Source organism: Mastomys coucha, unplaced genomic scaffold (assembly GCF_008632895.1).
Source record: "Mastomys coucha isolate ucsf_1 unplaced genomic scaffold, UCSF_Mcou_1 pScaffold22, whole genome shotgun sequence".
In the NCBI taxonomy this organism is placed as follows: Eukaryota; Metazoa; Chordata; class Mammalia; order Rodentia; family Muridae; genus Mastomys; species Mastomys coucha.
In genome coordinates, this window is record NW_022196905.1 from 191138943 (window position 1) to 191162768 (window position 23826).

The window sequence follows — 23826 nt, forward strand, 5'->3', positions numbered from 1 at the left end:
AAAAAAAAAAAAAAAAAAAAACTAGACCAAAATAAAAAAACCAAGAACAAACCCCTGTTGCCTCCTTCTTCCCCCTGTTTGCCACCCCACCCTGTCCCACTTATTGGCCCTGGCATTCCCCTACACTGGGGCACAGAACCTTCACAGGGAATCACAAAAGAACACCCATGGTATGCACTCTCTGATAAGTGGTTATTAGCCCAGAAGTTCGGAATACAAGAAGAACAACCCACAAACCACAAGAAACTCAAGAAGAATGAAGACCAAAATGTGGACATTTCAATCCTTCCTTCTTTCTTTTTTAATATATACCCTCCTTGACTGTCATTCCTTGAAGGTAGTGTGTGTGCATGTGTGTATGTGAGTGTGTGTGCATATATGTGCATGTGTGTGCCTGTGTGTGTGCATGTGTGTGTGTGCGTGTGTGTACACATGTGTGCTTATGTGTTTGCGTGTATATGTGCGTGTATGTATGCACATGTGTGCATGTGTGTGCATGTGTACAAGTGTGTGTGCTTGTGCATGTGTTTGCATGTGTGTGCATGTGTATGCATGTGCGCATGTGTACAAGTGTGTGTGTGTGTGTGTGTGTGAGTGTGTGAGTGTGTGAGTGTACATGCACATATGTTCGTGTCTCCTCTGAATATCACAGTTTGTAGTTTGTTCAGACTGTGCTTGCAGCACAAGGCAGTTAGAAAGTATTGGCCATTCCTGGCGAAGGCCAGTACATTTCATTAAGGATGATTAGTATCATTGGAAAACAGAAATTAGTCCTGTTGTTAATTTTAGATTATTTATATCTTAAAAGGAAAGGACATTCAGAAAGCTTTCTCTAAAGTACCAGCTAGATTAAATTGTTATATTCTTTGTAGCAAAAATGATTTCCTGTCTACAGAAGAGTAAATTTTTTAAGGATGCCTAGGCACAACACTAACTATCCTTCCTTATTCTAACAGGTAGAATGTATGAACACTTTTCCCTTTAATACTTTTTGGTTATACTTCCAGCTAATGTTTAGAGAATGCCTTGGTTAGTTTTCTATTAAGACAAAACACTGTAACCAAGGAAACTTATAACAACTTTAAGCATTCCGTTTGTGGGGTTACAGTTCCAAAGATAGTAGTGTCCATAATCATCATTATGTTAGACCATGGCAACATTCTAACATTCCAAGGCATGACATTGGAGTGATAGCTGAGAGCAGACATGTTGAGACAACAGCAGAGGGAACGGGTGGCAGAAGGTTGGGTAGATAGGATAGGGACAGTGCCAGGCTACAGGCACTAACTGGGAATGAGAAGGATTTTTGAAGACTCCTAGCCTCTCCCCATTGTCTCCCTCCTCCAAAGAAGTCATACCTGATAATCCCTCCAAACAGTTCCTCTACCTGGGGGCCAAATATTCAAACATACGAACCGACAGTGGAAATTCTCATTCCAACCTGAGGAGAATTCTAGGCCTTAGAGTTCTTGCCAGGTTGATACAGCAGAATGGGACCAACCTCACAAAAGAACTTCTATCAGTCAAAGTACTGTCATTGAATTATTATCTTACCAACATGGCTTTTGTTTGTTTGTTTGTTGGTGGGGTGGTAGTCTCATTTCTCAGAGTAGTTAGCTAATTCTTTTATAGGCATGAACACTTTAGCTAGTTTTCTTGTATCAATAGGTTTCTATTGATACACATAAACCTTATTTTGCCTCCTGTTCAATTATGTAATTCTAAGGGCATGTCATGTGACTGTTGTCAATTGCAGGCAATATGGTTTAAATAAATGATTCTGTAAAGTCTATACCTTAAAGTCTTGGCGTGGAGCCTGTGCTACAAGTACAATATGGTTGACCCTAGTGGAGAATAATCAAGGAAGAGGATTATGGGAGCCCATCCCCTTCCACCCTTTTGTTTTCATAAAAAAAAAAAAAAAAAAAAAACAAAACAAAAAAAAAAAAGTGAAGGTTTTTCTGTGGCACAGAATCTCTGCATAATATGCTGTGCTGTTTCGGGTTTGATGCAATGGGGCCAAGCAGTGATGGACTACCAACATTGAAATCATCATCTAGTAGAAATAATTCCTTGCTGGAAGTGAATTCTCTCAGGTTTTTGAGTGACAGAAAACAGACGTGCACCACTGCGAACTGCTAGTAATATATAAGCTTCAAAGGCAAGGAGTCCTTCCCTCTTTTCAGATGCTTTTATCAAAACCAAATTCATCATACAGTTTACATTTTCTGAATAAATAAAATAATTCCATTTCTGCATTTTAAATTATGCTTTGTAAATGAAGGTAGAATGTTTTGCTGATGATACAATCACAATAGTATAAATGTAGTTTAATAAATTTTCATTGATTTCTACTTCCAGAAAAGTATATGTAATTATATATTTCCATATGTATGTTATGAGTCAATAAATATTGACAGAATGAATACTACCCAAATAAACTTAAAATATAGTTAAACTACACTAGCTCCTGCTGTTATAATTTTATATCCTATATTAAAAACTATAGGAATTAACTATCAAAATTTATGTGAGGTGTCACATTCTTACAATTGTTATCATTGTGATAATAATTTAAACAAAGTATGAAAGCTTTCTGATTACTGAGGGAAATTAAAAGAATATTGTTCTTACTTGCATGCAGATATAAAATAAGATAGGCTATTTCTAGGTGAAAGACATTTCTAACAATGCTATCTTTAGGGACTTTCTTTATTGAGAAAGCATCCAGATCATGTCATGTCATCCTGGAAGGTTATCGAAGTATAAGTGATATACCACTAATATTTCCTATAAAATTGTATTCCCATAGTACTTTTATGTGAGAATCATTTAAAATTCTTAAAGAGATTATACTAACACTAACATTTTAGTTAAAACTAACGTTCTCAAACATAATCTTTATTGATGTTACTGAATTGATATCAATGTACGAATTTTGTTTCTTCTTATCTTTACTGACACCCTGGACAGCAGTTCAGTTCTCATTCTGGTTCTCCTTTGAAACAAGATCCCCTAATGTGTTTGCTGTGGGATTATTTAACAAAGGGAGTACATAGCAAAATAAATTAGAGGAATAATGAATGGACCCGAACAAGAAAAATTTAAATATTAAGACACAGTGCCCCTGCCTTGAACTCTATACAATTTAGGTATGCCTGTAAGCATCTCAGATGAATACTCACAGGGCAAACACACATTTAATAATATGAAGATGAATTCAAAATCAAACATGCTATGTCAATTGCATCCCTATCTCATTTTGTGGGATTGGGAGAGGATATTGTCTCACATTTGATGTGATAGTCTACCACACACTGACACATTTTAAAATCTTTAATCAGAACAATAACATCCTTCATTCACTAACATTACCTGTTCAAATTCAATCTACCATCAAGTTAAATTATCATGTTTAGATATGAAAAGATGAAACCTCAGGCTAGCAGTGATTCCAGTAACTTCAAGTTACATTTGCAATTTCACACGCCACCTTTATGGCTACCATCATGGTTAGGATGATTGGAATTTTAGTTTCTATCAAAATAAGACTTCCTCTGGGACTGATATAATGTCTCACTTTCTCATTACTTTTTTTTTTGGCTCCCCCCCCTTGTCACCTTTGATCGCTATGAACTGTTGATCTTAATCTTTTTCTATTTGGTATTTGTAAATCAATGAATATTCTTATACACTTCATTAATTTTCCTTTGAGGGTTTCCTTTACTCCTTTCCTCCTTCCCTTCCTTTCTTCCTTTCTCTCTTCCACACTTTCTCCCTTCCTGTTTCATTTCCTTCTTTCCTTCCCTCCCTCCCTACCTCCTTCCCTTTTTCCTCCTCCTTCTCTTCTTACTTCCTTCTTTCCTCCCTTCCTTGTTTCTTTCTGGTTCTATATCTTGTCCTGAATTTATACAGCTATTAGTTCATAATGTCATCTATCACAAACCAAGACAGGGTATGCCACAGGTTGCTCTAATATGGGTCATCACTAGAACTGAAAACTTTGAACTCTTAGGTCAGCTAGGGCTTCATTCAATTTATTCCTTTGGCTTAGATATCATGAATGTCAATGTCAGAGAGTGTAATGAGAACTGGATAAGACAATGACCACAATACAAAAATAACTCTGATGTTTAAACAGTACAATTCATTTTTTAAAGTTAATATTAATTACATTCTAAATTCTGTATGTGCAACTTAAGTAAGCTGTTCCCTCATGTATATTAAGAATATATTTTATGGAATATGTTCCTTAAAAATGTGCAATTTTAGAAAGCGGGTTGTTTCTACTTCTTTCTCTTCAGTTCTAAAAAATATAAATATATATTAAAACATTAATAATAATTAAAAACTATGAATTCATTTTTGCCCCTCACATTCAAATGTAAGACTATATAAATTGAATACTTAATGTTGATTTAAAAATAACACATGGTTAATAAAAATATGTAAAATGTACCCTCTGCTAGATCTTTAATTACCATGAATGAGTGAGTGACTTGCTAATATCATTTGATCTTGGTATGAATTTCTTTTAATGTATTCTAAAGCTCTAAAGCCTTACATACAGAATTCCAATGTTTTCTGGGAATGTTTAACTTTATTTTGGAGTCTGAACCTTGCCACGATTATGCAGGTAATATGCTTATGTTCATCTCACAGCTACATATATAACATATTTATATAAAATACACTTTTATAGGTTTTTATTATGACTAACTTATGGATAAAGCTACATTGAGGAGAGGACAGAGTGTCTTTACAATATTTTCCTATATTTTATTTTTTTGTCTAAATTCCCAACTCATGTGAAGAAATAGCAATAACTTATTAAATATATATAACAAAACCCAACAAACCAACACCATGGTATACAGACTTACAGGGTTAAAAAAAACAAAAATTTTTTCTGACCTGACATCACACTTAGTGTCTCACATCAAACAGAAGCCATTTACTCAACAGCCCTTCTGAACATCCTAGTAGGTAAATGTGCTGCCTGCTCTTGTGAAGCAATCTATTTTAAAGAGGACTTGTTAGAGCAGCAATGGAGTGAAACTGCAAGCTTAGATTTTGTTAACTGCTACACTATTTTCTTTACCAAGTTAGAGGACACAGAGAATATAGCATTTAACAAAATAACACAAAGTGAAATTTAGAAGAATTTGAATTAAGATGTAAAATAATGCCAACATATTTACCCCTCAGTATTTTGAAGCATTCCCCATTTGTTAGAAAATTTGTGAAGTTCTAAGAAATATAACCCAGCAATTCTTATTTGCTCACTGTTATAGGTAGTCTCCGTGGATGATTGGGTAACACACTGAGCATGACTTCTCCACACTTGGTATTTGTTCCTTTTCTCATTGCCATGACAAAATACCTAGCAAGAACAATGTAGGGAAGAAAGAATATATTTTGATTGATGGTGTCTGAGTGACTGTTGTTAGTCGTGGTATGGAATACTTGGTGCAACAGTTCTGAGGTAGAGGAAGAGTATAACTGAGATATCTCCCACCCTGATAACACTTAGGTAGAAAATAGTGGGCACAATTAGTAGTCAGGCTATTATCCTCCAAAGCGCTTGCTACTTTTTCAGTTTCATAAACCATCAGGTCAGTGCCACCAGCTGGAGAACAAGGGTTCAGACATGTGAATTTATGGTGGTCATGTCAGGTTCAAAACGTAAACTACAGAGTGAAAAAAAATGTGAAAACAAGAGATAATTTTCTTTTCTTCCGTATAATTATAGAGAATATGAAGATTAAAATGCAAAAGTCACTTTACATGAACATATCATGCATTTAAATTGACTTTAGTATCAAATACTATTTTTGGATTCAGCAAAGTATATCTTTTTTAATGACTGTAATAAATAAATAAATAAATAAAAACATCTGGATGGGTGGACAACACAGGAAGAAACTAGTCAATATCCACAATGGATAAGGAAGGGCCACACGAGACCACTCCAGTGGAGTACATGTTCACATTGTAGACTTCTAGGTAAGGAAGACTGAGAATCCATTGATGTCGTTGGTACTTAGTGGATTATGTTTTAATCAGGGGCATCACTAATTGATTTCAGGAGATTTTGGATTACTTTGTTTTTGTCTGTTAAAGTTTTAGTGTTTTTTTTTAAACGGCTTCGGATTGGCAGGATTATATGACTAGAGGCCATTCTAAAAGGGCAGAGTTAGGAAGTACAAGTAATTGAAATACATTGGTACATTGTATGTATGGGTGGAACTCTCAAAGAATTGATAAAATATTATAGTAAAAGAATTGAGACCATTGTTTAGCTATGTTGATAGCAACTTTATTCATAATAGCCAGAAAATGAAAACAACTTAGATGCCCCTCAACTGAAGAATTGATAGAGAATGGGGTATGTCTACACAATGAAATAGTATTCAACCATTAAAAACAAAGACATCATGCATTTTACAGGTAAATGGATGGAATATATATCCTTAAGGATATCATCCTGAGTGAGGTAACCCAGACTCAAAAAGACAGGCATGATATGTATTCACTTATAAGTGGATATTAGCCATAAAGTACAGAATACCCACACTATACTCCAAAGACCCAAAGAAGCTAAACAAGAAGGAAGGCCAAAGCAAGGATGCTTGAATCTCATTTAGAAAGGGAAGTATAATAGTCATAGGAGGCTGATGGAGGGATTGAACTTGTTGGGAGAATGGGCATGTAAGAGAATGGGGTCAGGTGAAGGGAGAGAGAAGAGAGAGGGCCAGAGGGCCAGGAGAATAAATGGAAATCTGCAGCTGATGTGCATGGAGTCTGGGGGCATCTTGCAGATATGCCAGAAACCTGGAAAGGTGGAGGCTCCCCAGAAATCAATAGGGGTGACCTTAGCTGAGACAGCAAGAGGAAATATAATCAGAAAAGGCCACCTCCTGAAACCATGTAGGAACCCCATTAAGCGATATGGGCACCAACCTACCCACAAAACTTTCAACCCCAAATTTATCTTGCATATAAGAAATACAGGGACAGGAGACATAGCAGAGACTGAAGGAATAGCTACCCAATGACTGGTCCTGTTCTATGAGCAAGCACCAATGATATATACTGTTAAGCTTGCAGACAGAAGCCTATCATAACTGTCTGGGGGCATCCATCAAGCAGCTCACTAAAAGAGATGCAAAGACCCACAGACAAACATTGGATGGAGTTTGGAGACTCTTAAGGAAGTGTTGTGGGAAGAATTTGGGGTCATGAAGGGCATAGGAACTCCATAGGAAGACCAACAGAGTCAATTAACCTGGAACCTTGGAGTCTCTCTGATACTGAACCACCAACTAAAGAGCGTACATAGGCTGGACCTAGGCAACTTGCACATATGTAGCAGATGAGCAGCTTGGTCTTCATGTGGAACCCCCAACACTGGAGTGGGGGTTATCCCTAAAGCTGTTGCCTATCTGTGGAATAGGCTACCCTAACTGCAGTCTTGTCTGGCCTCAGTGGGAGAGGATGTGCCTAGCCCTTCAGATACTTGAAGTGCCAGGGTTGAAGTATACCAAGGGGATACTCAACCTTCTCTGAGAAGGGAGAGGAACTTTGTGAGGGGGTTGTCATGAGAGGGGCAGCCATCAGGATGTAATTAATTAATTAATTAATTAATTAATTAAAGAATTTGAGATCAGAATGAGAGAATATCACAAAAATGTCCTCACTCAATGGCCATATTCAATATATGCAATATTGTCTAATATTTTATAATTACATGTTGACATTCTTCTACTAATTGGAAATATTACTTTCTTTCCAGAACACATTAAACTATTTTAAGATTTTGTATTGATAATATGATCGCTAAAGATAACTGTTAATGGCATTGCTAAACCTCATCCTATTAGTAGCCAAAACACACTGAAAATAATGTCTTTCTTCTTAGGAATTGCAGGAGAAATGAAGTTCTCATCACACCCATACAACCATAGATACAGGGTCATGTGATCTCACACAGACATGGCCAAGGAAGCATCAAGTCTACTACTGTAATTATAAAGCCTCTATTTTCCCCATTGAAAGGGAAAAACATGAGGGTAACCTAGAGGCAAGCAGAGAACAAGTGACATCAAGTAGAGGGTAATTCTCTCAATTGGACCTTCTTCAAGGGATTTGAAAAGAATGGCCATTAAATCTACTTAGAAGCAACTACAGCTTTTTAAGCAAAATGATAGTTAGTGGTGTAGTGTGTATTTCTGTTTCATAACTATAATTACATGATACAATAAATGTTTTCTATTAATTTATTCTAGTGGAGATAATTAAACAATGTCTTTAGATACATTTGCATGCTAGAATAAACTGTTCAGAACTATGAGTTTCAAATCTTTCAACTTCAAATTGAGGCATATGATATCCTTGGTAAATTCAGAAGAAATGTTTCTAAACTGACTACTTCCTAATCAAGTTTAACCTTGTTATCTTACATAATACCTAATATATTTGTAAGTTACCTAAATGCTAATTTTAAGCATAATTTCTCAAATGATAACATCAAATTGTTAAAATTTAGATTTTCAATGACTGGCATCGGTGTCCTATTAAAAGCTGGAAAAAAATGACTGTAAGTATAAATGCTAAATAAACTTCAATTCACAATGATACATTCATTCATTGGTGATATACACTAATACAAGTTCATTGATCTTCTTCATCTTCACCCTTGTGAGTAATTTTCTTCTTAAGGAGACATTATTAGGTACAATAAGTGGTGGTTTTCCACTTCAACAAATGAGTCTGGCTTGACTGCAGAAACATCCAGTTAATCATGAATTATAAAGTGACTTATGTAATTTTTCAAACTGCAACATCTAAGTCATTACAATCCAGGAAAAATTATATCTGTACTCATTCAGAGATGACTTATCTTGAAATGTACATCTTTAGGATGTTGATTAAATCAACTGTGAATCAGATATATTTCTCATGGCCTTCTTTTTATACTTGACAAAGAAAATTTGAAATATATATTATAATATTAAAGATGTTAAACAAATATTCATTTGATTAATGCAATAAGGAAGCAAGTTTAAAACTTTTATTAATTGACTTAAATATATAGTATCATTAAAAGCCCTTCTTCAAGTTTTCTATTGATAGCAATAATTCTTTTTAACTTCTATAATTCCAATTTATATACACACATATACATACACATACTGTGAACATCATGGAAAAAATGTTACTCAAGTGCTTTATTTCAGCATGTATTCTGTAAAAACATGTTTTAGTTTTAATTATGTGTACCTATGTATGAGTACGGGCATGTGAGTAATGGGGCCTGTTGTGACCAGAATGGAGAATAGATTCCCTAGAGTTGGAACTACAAGTAGTTGTCTTTTGTCTGATTTGGTTATGGGAACTGACCTGAGATCCTCTGAAATAGCAGTATATGATTTTAACTACAGAATTATCTTTTCAGATTTCTTGATGTATTTTAAAAGAGCTGTTAATTTATTAATGATAATAAACATCCATTATCTTATATTGATTATTATCCTGCAATAAAGAAACAACATTAAAGCTATATGTTAGGATAAAATTGGTGATATTTTTCATGGCATGTTCTGCATTGTATTTTGTTCAGCAACCTTCTAACATTAACTTCAACCAATGGGGAGCTGTAAAGCTAAGCAAAACAAGGCAAGAAAGAGTTCTTCAAATTTAAAAGGTGATGATATTTTATTGCTTATTTCTTGGACCTAAACTGACTAGAGACTAAAATTAAGACTTAAAAAATTCCCAGAAACAGTGAACACAAGAAGCAGAAAGTGAAGCTAGTATACACTGGAGAAAGAAAGGAAGTATGCTCGTAACCACATGAAGCTTAAAATGAAAAAGCCCATAACAATTTCCATATCTATTGTGAGGTAAACATAAGAGACAGCCCAGAATCCACAGGGACACAGTTGTAATCCATGTCGGATATTCATCCAGTTCAATGTACCTTGTATTTTTGGATAAGTGGACTATCTCATTTCAGCCTAAATACTTTAGTATGATGAGAAAGGCTGGTGAAACAAACTTCATGATCTGATTATCCAATAAGCAAAGGTAGGCTCAAGCTAACTTGGAATAATTCCAGTGAACAAGACCAACTACAACCAGGAGAAAAATCTCACTTGTAGTATACATTATTTTTTGGAGCAAAGTGGATAAAGCACACAAAGAAGTATGACATTGTAAATGTTTATGAATTCTGTACAGAATTACACTCCATTTACGGTCTCTGTTGCTTTAGCTTGAAGTATTTATATGAATCAATTGTTTCTCTAAGAGCAGACACAAGTTCCTGAGACTTGTCTTCAGAACTTTAGGAAGACACATATGGCAAATGACAAATGAACACATAGTCAGAACTCCAAATCCATAGTCTCAATGTGTTTCAGTAGGAAAATCAATCCATATCCTAGAGTTCTATGTAGATTTGACTGGAATTGTGAGAAGACAAACCTACCTGTGTCCACATTCCTTTTGCTCCTCCTTATATGAGTATTCCCAAAACCATCTTTTAAGGATGTCATTGTGAAGCCTCTTTTCAAAGAGTTCAAAAGGTGATTCAAGGATAAAATCTGAAATGTTTTTGGTTCTGAGTCTCATGGCAGAGAGAGTTGATAGATATGTGAATATAATCCTGAGTGAGAAAGAGTGTCTTTCTGAAATGATATATTTGGATGATCTTAGTTCCATTTTTCAGGTAAATGGTATCTTTCTAAGATGATATTTAACTCTACACTCTGGGAATCCTCTAGTCTCCATCCACATAGTTGATTTATGACCAACAGAATTATATGGAATGATGTCAATTTAGATTTATTATGGGTTACTGATTTTGCAGAGGACAAATTTCTAGTGTAGAATATTGAGATAATGTGTTAAAAATGGATTATAACTATGTGGTAAGCCTGCTACATAATGTTTGGGAAAATATAAATTCCTGATTCCTTTTTGTGGAAGTTAAAAAATATAGATATTATAGTGGTCACTGTACAAGTGGGGAAACTTAGGTTTTATTCATTGCTTATATTTTGCTCAAGTGAGTGATGGGAATCTATTCCTAACTCCAAAAATTTATTTCTTATCAGCTGTCTCTTTAATATCATATTACCTAAATTATTATGTTCATTATTCAAAAATGTTTTATCTTTATTTTAGTTTTCTGTTTAAGAGTTCTCAGAGATATGACAAATACATACTAATATTGTTCCTATGAAATTAGCTCTACTTAGGACAATGGATACAGTTAAATCTTTCAAATATCTCTTTTTAGATTTTTAAGTTTGAATTTAATAGATCAGAAACATTTTATTTAACTTTCCCTTTATTTTCTTTACTATTGAAATATATATACATATATATACATATATACATGTATGTATATGTATATACATATATATGCATACACATATACATATGTATATATGTATATACATATATATATATACATACACACATATATACATATGTGTGTCTTTCTGAAATGATATGTTTGGATGATGTTAGTTCAATTTTTCAGGTAAATGGTATCTTTCTAAGACGTTATTTAACTCTACACTCTGGGAATCCTCTAGTCTCCATCCACATAGTTGATCTATGACCAACAGAAATTATATGTAATGATGTCAATTTAGATTTATTATGGATTATATTACATATGTATTTATGCATGTATGTATATATATATATGTAAACTTGGTTTTTATTTTTGTATTTTATTAAGTAGCATTTAAGATAATTGAAGAGTACATAAAATTCTGAATATCTATAAGAAATATTTGTTCTCTTACTACAATAGAAATTCCCTTTTAGTGTAAGGGAACAGCCTTGCACAAGAAACATATTTTCAGTACAAATACCTGTCAGATTATATCATTATAGACTACTAAAGTATGTACTATAAATTCAAACAGGAAAATTGTTATTCATGTCTTCAAATAACTCTTTAAGCATTGCAATAGATTCATGAAAGTCTTAAAGAACTAAATGTAAAAAGATGCATATTAGAATACTTTTAGATACTGATAAATATTTCTTAAAAATGTAAAAATATTAACTAGTAAAACTTAAACATTAAAATCACAAGGAATTTTGGATTATGAAGCCACTTCCATAGATAAAAGCAGCATCAGGATATTCATATCTAATTACGTCAGGAAATTTTAATCATTCCATATTAAAACGATCTTGTTAAGACAAGACACTTGATCTTTATACACTAATATTTTCCTTCAAAACATAATTTTAATGAAAGAGGAAAATGAAGATAGTGGTTGTTATAATTATCTTCAAGATTGAAAATGATTTCAGACATTTTTCAACGTGAAGGCTGAGAAAAAACTGCAGTGTTTTATCAAAGAAAAGAATACTTGAAACCTTACAAACAGTGATAGCAGAAAGAACTGTATCATTTTTTTAAAAAATCAAACTTTACCAGTGATGATTTCACAGATAATATATATGCTTTTTATTAAATGTACAGGGTGACTGACATTTGTCTCCTTATACCATACCTGATATGAATCTTTAATTTTAATACATTCTTTCCATAAAAGTATTTGTCACAAAATGTTCATGAATTGAGCATCTATCAAATTCTTAAGGTGTAAGATAACCCTTTGAATGACAGCCCCAACCCTAACCATTTGCACAAAGGATGCAAAGTAGAATATGGGATTGAAACTATTAATCATGCCCCACTGATCCTTTCAGTCCATTCCTATGTGTATGGGTCTCTACAGATGTATTCATTTGAGAGCAGTATATTAAGTAATCTACAGCATAGCAGACGAGCTCTGGCATAGTCACCATTGTCAGGTGCTGTGGAGCAATTTCCTCAATTTGAAACATCTGCTCCTGGAGAGAAGAGGAAGGTCTATGAAATTCAGAATTAAACCACATTCAAAAGTCCCAGGAACTTGTCATGAGTCACAGGTTACCTAAGCGATAAACACTTGCTGGACAAAAGTGATGCTGACCTGCCAAGCAGACTGTCAGTCATGCAGAGAGTCCTAGGCTTGCTGCTTTGGGGAGTCCTTACCACGCTAAGTTGGATTTTTGAGCGCTGCAGTGGCATTTGAGTCGTCCACAATCCTATAAGTAAGCCCACTAGATGCATTGGTTTGTCAAGTCTGACTTTGTTGGAATCATTAAATTGATTTGTCATTAAATTTATATCTGCAGCATCTATATTTTTCTTCACTTCTCTACTCAAAAAACCCAAGCATCAGCCAATTAAAAGTATAAACTGTGGCATCTGCTTTGAAGACTAACAAAGTTGATTAACAAAGCTGAAGAATTCAAAAGTTCTGATATTTTAACAAACACAGTGAATTATTACTTTGATCAAACATGGTGCCGGAGGATATATTTATGATTATTCTGCTCTATGCCTTACAATTCTGAATTTATTTTTTCTGTTAGAGTGCAGAATAATGCTAGGTTAAATTATATTACTAATTATTATGATTTATAAATTATTTAAATGTTTAAAGAAAAAGTGATTTATTTTAAGATTAGAATTATAAGAGCATAAGTATAATTTAAAAATTCATGAAAATGGATATTATATAATTATAGTATTTGGAAAAACTAAAATCAATATCACAGTAATTCCAAATTATGAGAGCAATGAGGACTACTTTGGACCTCATAGATGGTAATGAATGTAGCCCAAAATACATTGATTAAATAATGAATTTTCTTAGTTTTAGCTACCCCAAAATGAAAAAGGAAATGGAGATGATTGAGAGGATGGTTAAAAATTGTGTAGAGGACACTATGATTATTTCTTTCTGGGAAGACAGGATGAGCAAAAGGCAGTTCACACTGGATATGTAATAGCCTAATTAAAGTCTAAAGACTCTGACAGAAGGGTGCATGAGCAATGGATTGGTGAGTGGTGAATGCACAAATATTTGGATCTGTATCCTCTGAGTATTAGAACATATTGAAGACATCGATTTTCTCAACTACCAGAGCCTTTTGGTGCTATGTGAAGCACAAATTGCTAAAATAATCAACAGCCCTACACTTCTGAAATTGAAGCAATGATTCCAGGTTTTTAAAACACTTATAAGTAAATCTCACCAGTCTGGTAAGATCAACAAGATTTTAGGAAGTTTAGACTAATTTCAGTGAAATGCTACTGTCATATGATAGAACATCATGCCTTTCCTGTGGCATATAATGAACACATATATATGCATATGCTTCTGAAGAATATGTGAGATGGTTACCTTTATCATTGATTAGAGAAAGAGATTAGACAGAGAAAGAGATAAATCTAGACAAAGAGACTTATGTAAATGCTTTCTGAACTTCTTTAAGACAGAGACAAAAATAATATATAATGCATATTTTGAATGGATGAACTCAAAAAATTTGTTGAATTAAAAAAATCCAGATTAAAAAAACAAACATATATATATATATATAAAGAAATATGTTTGATGTTTGCTACCACTAGATTTTGAATTTGTACATGATCTCCATTAGATTTTCAAGAAGTTGCCAAGTATGGAAGACACTCTGAGATTTTCTTTCAAATAGTATACAAGTAATTATTCACATGGGTATGTATAATCTCCTTTGATATAAGCAGTGGATACTCTCATTTGTATTATTTACATTGCTGATTATGTTTTGTTTCTTATTTACTTGAGACACAACAAAGAGCTAACTATTTATACAATATAACTTATACTTCATTGTGAAATATTTGTTAAACTTTGAAAAATTGAATGTATTTGTGTGTTATCTATGTATAAGTCATTTGTGGTTGGCTTACCATAGTCAACATACACATATTGTAGAAATGAGACTGAATGTAAAACTGACTTTATAATAATATTGAAGACCATGTTTATATAGGCACACATATGTGGGTGTTTGAGAGACACCACTGTTTGTAAGTATGTGCACATGGATATCAACTAAAGAAAATGTGGGGAACATTGAATTTTTACCAGAACCATTTAGTATTTAATCAGGTAATAATCTATCGAGATCATTAAGAAATCAAAAACAAATAATTAAGAACTTGAACTTGTATTCTTCTGGCACCAAAGCCTGGTTTTATTCAACCTGGAGAAGTAATTGAACTATTTATACAGAAACAGATGATAGTTATATAGAACTGTGAATTGAAAAGAAATGATTTCTTTATCTTTGCTTGTTTATATAAAATAATACTTCTCCAATCTTCCTCATCAAAGAAGGTAATGAGCTGAAAAAAATGTTGTAATTTGAAAAAAACATTTGACTTAAAAATATGTGACCTAGGAAGCTAATATGAGGCTGGGCCTCAACCACAGATCTTCGTGAAGTCTATGGAATAATCTACTTATTGCAATAAGATTTCCCATTTCATGGACCATTACGTTTTTTCAAGTTATTAAGATGTCCTACTCAGATCAGGAACAAGGGCAATATAAAATGGCTTTGTACCTGTAAGATACCTAAGGGTATATCCTGTCTGGTTTAGTTCATCTACTGCGCTCATGTCCTCAGGAAAGAAAATTCTATCTAATTGTTCTAAATGACAGAAACATTTTTCATGACATGTAAATTTTTATCTCTGTAAAACACCAGATCATTTTTTTTGTTATAAGCCCTTAGCCAGCTGAAATAAATCTTTCTCTTTTATATCTTACCATCACAGTATTTATACATAGGCCCATGTTCCCCCATCTGTCTTCATCTCCAGTAGCCTATATATTACATGTCCTTAACTTCTCCATCAGATTATAGGTCTCTTTTCTCTTATCATTTTTCACAATCATTGGAATGACTTTAATATTTCAATTTGTCTTTTTGTCAAAGAAGAGGTATGAGAAAAAAAGAAGAAAGAAAAACCCAGAGACACATGTTAAAGTTATAATTTTTTTTTTGTGATAGAAGACATACATTTTCTATTATATCCCAACACAACCATCTGAATTTTAAAGAAAACATGGAAAATGTTATACGATTGATTTTTTTAGTTAGATAAAAAATCATAAATTATCTTTTGTATGTTAAAATGACATGCTACTTAATATATTATTGGCATAAAATATTAATACCTTCTGTAGTAAAAATAGAATTAGTAACAAACCCTGGTTTTGAAGTGCCTATAGGTTATTTATTAATTTATTATTGTTTCTATTGTATGTCTGTCTGGTGTTTGTATGGTAGAAGTGTGTTTGAGAGAGACAGAGAGAGTGAGAGAGTGATCGTGAAAGAGAGGGAGGGAGGGATGAGAGAGAGAGAGAGACAGAGAGAGAGAGAGAGAGAGAGAGAGAGAGAGAGAGAGAGAGAGAGAGAGAGAGAGAATTGGGGGGGAGTCCCATAGGTCAAAGTGCAGACAAGGATAGCTTTATAGAGCCAGTTATATCCTTCCACCTTTACATGGTGTACTGACTGGTTTTGTGTGTCAACTTGACACAGGCTGGAGTTAGCACAGAGAAGGGAGCTTCAGTTGGGGAAGTGCCTCCATGAGATCCAGCTGTGGGGCATTTTCTCAATTAGTGATCAAGGGGGTAGGGCCCCTTGTGGGTGGTGCCATCCCTGGGCTGGAAGTCTTGGGTTCTATAAGAGAGCAGGCTGAGCAAGCCAGGGGAAGCAAACTAGTAAGGAACACCACTCCATGGCCTCTGCATCAGCTCCTGCTTCCTGACCTGCTTGAGTTCCAGTCCTGACTTCCTCTGGTGAACAACAGCAATGTGGAAGTGTAAGCTGAATAAACCCTTTCCTCCCCAACTTGCTTCTTGGTCATGATTCTTCTGCAGGAATAGAAACCCTGACTAAGACACATGGTTTGTCTGTGTTAAGCTTAGGTCATTAGGCTTGTATCATGAGACAGCCTGCTCCACAATATGTTGTAAATCTGCTAATGGAATGTTTGGCTTAGAATTGATTAATAAATATGGATTCTTGTACAAAAATCACTCTCTAAGTTTTGGAGTTGGAGATTGTGTGGGCACGACTGAAAAGAGCTTCAAAGTATTTACACTTCATGCTCTGCAAGAGTTTGAGATAGGGAAAATGAACTCATAAACTAAGTAATTTTACATTTATAGAAGTGTAGGTATTCTTATGCTAAAGGGTATAATGATCAGTACTAAACGTTACCATACAGCCCTGTTATGTGTCATACCTGATTTCTCTATTACAGCAAGATGGACACTCCGGCATGAGAACTCCTTGCTTCCTTCTCCTCCACTCTACCAGCTCTCCTTCCTCCAACTCCTCCTGTGCCTCTCTCACTCTCAAACTGATTACCACTTTTTTCTTTAATTACTATTGTTGCACACATATATGCACACATATAAAAATACAAACTTTCTGAGTTAAATTTTGACTTTTGTGTGTATGTAATTTTAGGAATGATTACTTTGTACTGGACATCTAATAAAGGAAGGAGAAGATGAGGCCTCTTCCCCCTCTCTCAGAAGTTATTAGTTGCTTGTAGTACTTTGTTTAGGGTAGGATGTTGTACTATTTCCACTTCTACATTCTAGAACATGAGGGAATCTGTTATGGAACTGTCCATCCTAGTAATGGCTACATAAACAAAGCATCAATAATAGCAATATCAAGGAAGATCTTTTTTTAAAAAAAAAAATTATGATTGGAGGGAATGCCACTGTTTGCAGCCAGGTTGGCTATGCACATTCATGTTATCCACACTTTTGATCATATTCTTTCTGACTCAATGGTTCTTTTCTCCTTTGCAGATTCTTGTGCCTTCCAGATCAAGAACTGACTGCTCATGTATTTTTTCTTCTTTTTTGATGTTGCCAATATTTCATTTCCATTTCCATTTGGGCCCAGAGAACACTATGTGATGTGACATACATTTATTACATAGTTTTACTTCATTCCTAGTAACTGTAAAACATTTAAATATTTAATGGACTTCAATGATGGAAAATGACATGTTTTATACTCAATCATGGTTCTTATGTTTCTGGAGTAAAGCAATAATTACTGAAATAGACAGAAGATATGAATGTATTAATAGTGCCAGATACTAAGAAGAGGTCCACACGCTTGTTAGCTCTTCTGAAGGTTGCTCTCTTTTTTTATTAGATATTTTCTCTATTTACATTTCAAATGTTACCCCTTTCTTAGTTTCCCCTCTACAAACACCCTATCCTATCCTCTCTCCCCCTGCTTCTATGAGGGTGTTCCTCCAACCACCCACCCCTGCCTACCTGCCCTCACACTTCCTATACTGGGGCATTGAGCCTTCACAGAACCAAGGGCCTTTTCTCCCATTGCTACCCAATAAGACCATCCTCTATGGCATATGCGATTGGAGTTGGTGGATTAGACTGTGGGAGCTAAGGGAGGTCTGGTTGGTTGATATTTTTGTTCTTTCTATGAGATTGCAAACCCTTCAGTTCCCTCAATCCTTTATCTATCTCCTCCATTGGGGACCCTATGCTCAGTCCAATGGTTGGCTGCCAGCATTTACCTCTGTATTTGTCAGGCTCTGGTAGAGCCTCTCAGGAGACAGCTATCTCAGGCTCCCCTCAGCCTGCACTTCTTGGCATCCACAATATTGTCTGCGTTTGGTGAATATATATGGGATGGGTCACCTAGTGGGACAGTCTCTGGATGGCCTTTTCTTCAATCTCTGCTCCACATTTTGCCTCTGTATTTGCTCCTGTGAGTATTTTGTTCCCCCTTCTAAGAAGAACTGAAGCACCCACACTTTAGTCTTCTTTCTTCTTGAGCTTCATGTGGTCTGTGAACTGTATCACTCCCAATCTCGTCTGTAGGGTTATCTTAAGCAGAGTAGTGGAAGCAAGTCTGTGTTCCACTTCACCAGTAGCTCTTTAGCAAGAAAGTCCAAGTCCTTTTTTCATTAAATTATGCACAATATCTGGTATAGATTCTGTAACAGGGTCTCATGAAATGCCTGTTAAATTATATGCAGGTGTGCTCACTGGGGCTTTCTACCCAGCATCAAACTGAGTTTGTCGACCACCTGCATGAAATAGTCTGGGCTTATTGTTAAGATCCAGACCCATCTGAGACCTTTTGAGTTTGAATCTGTGGCAGAGAATGAGAACTTCAAATTTCAATTAACTTCCCAAGTGATTTTCATGCACACTTCTACTTTGGGAATCATTGGAGCAGAAGATTCAGAGCACATCTTTAGAGAATAATTGCTACTCGATAAAAAAAGTTGATTTAATACACATGCTATACCAAATATAAAAATAGCAAGACGTTGGGCATATTTCTTTGTATATATAGTAGAAGCTATTTCATAAGCATGTTACATTATTACATATTGTATGTTCCCAAAGCCTTTCTCTGAGATTTTGTCATGCATACAAACTAAGAAACAAATGTTCCAATTTACCTACTCATCTTTCTCATAACACGAAAGCTCACATTTTCTTTGGGTGCAGAGTGGCTATACAGAATCACTAAACTCTCCATCCTGACTACTTTGTAGCCCAACTACCCATGAGTGCTGACAATTGCCAAGCAAATCCATGCAAACTTTAGGAGGTACAGCTGTTAGAAATCAACTAAATAGCATGATTTGGACAGATTCTCTTGTCTCTTTTTCTCCCTGATTAAAGTGAGCATGCAGCTCAAAGTAAAGCATACATGCTTCTAACAGTAGAATAAAGTTGACAAGTTCCTTGGAAGTTTTGACAAATGTGTCCTGAATATTCAGTTGCCCATCTCAGATTTATCATCACAAGGAAAATAGTCAAACTTTATTCTTTAAAGAATTCTGTTAAGGTTTATATTTTTAAATGCCTTTTAAAAATATTTGTGGACTAAATGAGCTGAAGGGGATTGAAACACCACAGGAAGAACAATATGAACTAACTGTTCCCCTCAGAGCTCCCAGGGACTAAGCCACCAACCAAAGAGTATAAATCGGTGGGTTCTTGGCTTCTGCTGCATATGTAGCAGAGGATTGCCTTATCTGCATCAATGGGAGGGGAGGGGCTTGGTTCTGGGAAGCTTATTGCCCCAGCAAAGGAGGATGCTAGAGGGGTGAGGGGATGGGTGGGTGGGGGAGCACCCTTTTAGAGGGAAAGGAGGGGGGATGGAATACAGGGTTTGGAGAGGGGAGACCAGGAATGGGGGACAACATTTGTAAATAAAATAATCAATAAAAAATATATGTTAAAAAATAAAAAATATATATTTGTTTACTTTATGTGTATGAGTGTTTTGTTTGCATGTGTGCATGTGCACCATGTGTGTAGCCTACCAAGGCCAGAAAAAAATGTATCAGTTCTACTTAATCTGGATTATAAAAGAGTATGCTAGAGAAAGGACCCAAGGAGCTGAAGGGTTTGCAGGCCCTTAGGATGAACAACAATATGAACTAACTAGTACCCCTGGAGCTCCCAGGGACTAAACCACCAACCAAAGAATACACATGGTAGGACTAATGGCTCTAGCAGCATATGTATAGCATAGGATGGCCAAGTCAGTCATCAATGGGAGCCTTTGGTCCTGTAAAGGTTCTATGCCCCAGTGTAGGGGAATGCCAGGGCAAGTAAGCAGGAGGGGTTGAGGTAGTGATCAGGGGGAGGCGGGAGGGAACAGGGGTTTATTTTAGTTTTGTTATTTTTTTTTATTTTATTTTATTTATTGGAGGGGAACCTGGGAAAGGAGATATTGTAAATAAAGAAAACATCTAATAAAAATATTAAAATAAAAAAGTATATGTAACCATAAGGGTGTTAGGAACCTTGAACTACATGTGCTCTTAAGCACTTAGCCACTCCTGCAGTCTCTGTTGTTAAATTCTGAATATATATCCAAAAGAGAGAGAAAGAGAGAGAGAGAGAGAGAGAAAGAGAAAGAGAGAGAGAGAGACAACAGTACAGGTCTACACCAGACCAGCACTGAGAAGACCAGCAAACATATTCCCTAATCTATCTCCAATTGCTAATTATACACACACACACACATACACACACACACACACACCAATAGTTTTCTCCGAGGGAGTTTCAACAACAATATGAACTAACTAGTACCCCTGGAGCTCCCAGGGACTAAACCACCAACCAAAGAATACACATGGTAGGACTAATGGCTCTAGCAGCATATGTATAGCATAGGATGGCCAAGTCAGTCATCAATGGGAGCATTTGGTCCTGTGAAGGTTCTATGCCCCAGTGTAGGTGAATGCACTATAAGGCACTCCTATGTCTTAAGAGAAGGCCACATGTTCAACAGTAGATGGCCACCAGGAAACTCAGTAGCAGTTTTGGCAGTTCTCTCATTTTTTTGTTTCGTTTTGTTTTCCCTATATCTCTGTTTTTGTGTTTTGATGGACTTCGTGTACATACATGCAAACAAACAAACAAAAACACATATCTCCGCCTCACTATGTGGTTTTTGTGCTTTTTATTGGCTCTTTTCCTTTTGCTGTCTGCTTGTTTTGTCCTATTTTTGTGTTTGTTTTATATTGTAATTTCATTTATATTATTTTATTATTATTCTACAGATCCCTGTTTGTTTCTTAAGGAGAGTTAGAAAGGTTGTTTATCTGGATGGGAGGGGAATTGGTGAGGAGAGGATCTCACAGAAGTTGGGGATGGGAAACTATAATCAGAATATATTGTATGAAAAAAATCAATTTTCAATACAAGAAAACACTTTTTCAAAAAGCGTGTGACAGACAGGCTTACCCTAGTGAAACTCCATTTGGAATTCTGACCTCTAATGGTATAAAATAAGGGTTGGGGACTGAGCTAAGCTGGTAGAATACATGACTAGGACTCTAAAAGTCTCTAGATTGATCCCTTTGTAAATCCTGTTTGGTGCAGGGCTTAATCCTAGGATTTTCCAGGAGGAGGCTGGAAGATCAACAGTTACAGTCATCCATTACTAAACAGTGAGAATCTAGGGCAGCCTGGGCTACCTAATACACAGTCTCAATTAAATAGGGTAGTGGGACATAAAATCTAGACAACACAATTTAAGAAAGAAAATCTGTATCTAATTCATTCACTATTGTCTTCTCTCCTTTCAGTTGCCCCAGAATTAGAAGGGTAACTTCACCTCTAAAATTATGAGGTTTGGACATTGTTTATGATATGGTTACCTAATGCCTTAATCTCTAGCAATCGCTAACAATCTCTAGTCTCCAATGCATGGAGTTTTGAACAGAGAAACAATTCAATATTTTTTTGCTCAAATTAAGTTAGCTTTTGACAATTCCAAGAATGTATATTCAGATTACTTTCTTCTGCCATGTGTCCTTATAGTTTTCCCAGGCTTATCAAGCCTATCTGCTCACTACCTGTACCTTTATGACTTTGATTTATGATGTTGGCTTTGTTGCATGACTCAATTTAGCCTGGCTGTCATTGTCCTATTATTGTGCAAACCAAGTACACCCACTTGCAATGTTGAGGGATCCTGATTGAAGTGGCTATTCATTGCCCCGAATATGGCATTCCACAGCACTTCTCCAAATATGCCAGCTCTTACAATCTTTCTGCCTCTTTTCCTCCGTGTTTTTCAAGCACTAAGAGGATGATAAGGATAAGTATTTTATTTAATTAAATGAAAGCCAGAAAAAAATTCAAAGGACAATTGAAATGTAATTTTCAGAAATGGAGTTCCATACTCCCCTCAAACAGTGTAACTGAGAGAAAATAATATAACATTTCACAAAATATAAAAGTATTTTGTTAGTAAATTTGAGTATGTTTTAGGTAACATGTAAGTATAAATATAGCACTTGCTAAATAGGATGCAGTAAATGAAACCAACAAATGAACAACAAAGAAATAGAACAAGAGTATGTAGATTGCAAGCCAGAATAAGAAGGGAATGATAGAGGGAAAACCTCTGTGTTAAGATAAGGGAAAATGGAATGGAGAAATGGAGGAGCTGAGATACTTCGAGTAAAGAGGGTATTTAAGAGAATGGTTTGGATAACACCTAGTCAGAATATAAACTGCATATATTAGAAACCCTGGAAAGTCAGACCAAGTAAAGGAAAGAATAGTAGAACATGCAGCAAAAGAACAATTCCCTCCCAGCTAGGTTAATCATTCAACATGGTAAACATTTACTGCTAAATATATGTACCTTCTTAATAAAATGTGCACTGAAATCTCTGCTAAGGTTTTATAGACTTGTTTTCTACAATCTATAAGGTAAGCTATAGTCTCTAGGTAAAAGTGGTAATATTATCCTGTAATAATCATTCCAAGGAGTATGAAATGAGAGCCACTGCTCTACCAGAAATAAAGTTTGTTCTATAATAAAATACATAGGTATTCATAAGACACATGAGGCTGATTGCTGGGCCACACACAGAAGAAGCATGCTGAGGAAGTCAATACCACTGTGATAATTAATGCTAAGTGTTTGGACATCCGCAGACAATGGGAGAAAAGCATGTCAAAAAAGTGCTTATGAATTTAGATATAAAACATAAATTTATGACATTTCTGAGAGGGGAAATCAGATATAAAGTCTTTGGGATCCTAGAGTTATCAAAATTATTCTTAAGCTTATCACCAAAGTTAAGTACACGAATGAAAACTACAAGCTCTTTCTCACTGAGCTTAAAAATATTTGCTTTGTGTAGTACACTATGAAGATGAAATATTTGCTAACCAAATATCCAGTATTTTAGTACACAGAATAAAGAAAAGTACTCCAACATTCAGCAGTGAAAACTAACATTAAAAATCACAAGTTTTGCAAGCAAATAGATGCAATTAGAATGTATCATCCTAAGTGGAGTAACTCAGATCCAAAAGGACTTACATGGCTATGTACTCACTAAGAAGTGGATAT

The 23826-nt window shown here is 35.2% G+C and overlaps 2 long non-coding RNA genes across 3 annotated transcripts in view; both read right to left on the minus strand.

Moving 5' to 3' along the window:
- The window catches only part of LOC116069270, a 24301-nt gene extending 22435 nt beyond the window's left edge, over window positions 1-1866 (minus strand). Inside the window, exon 1 of the long non-coding RNA XR_004109951.1 lies at window positions 1359-1866. This is a non-coding gene — a long non-coding RNA (uncharacterized LOC116069270). The remainder of the gene's footprint in view (window positions 1-1358) is intronic.
- The window catches only part of LOC116069267, a 1149691-nt gene that overhangs the window by 886361 nt on the left and 239504 nt on the right, over window positions 1-23826 (minus strand). The gene's annotated exons all lie outside the window — the stretch shown is intronic.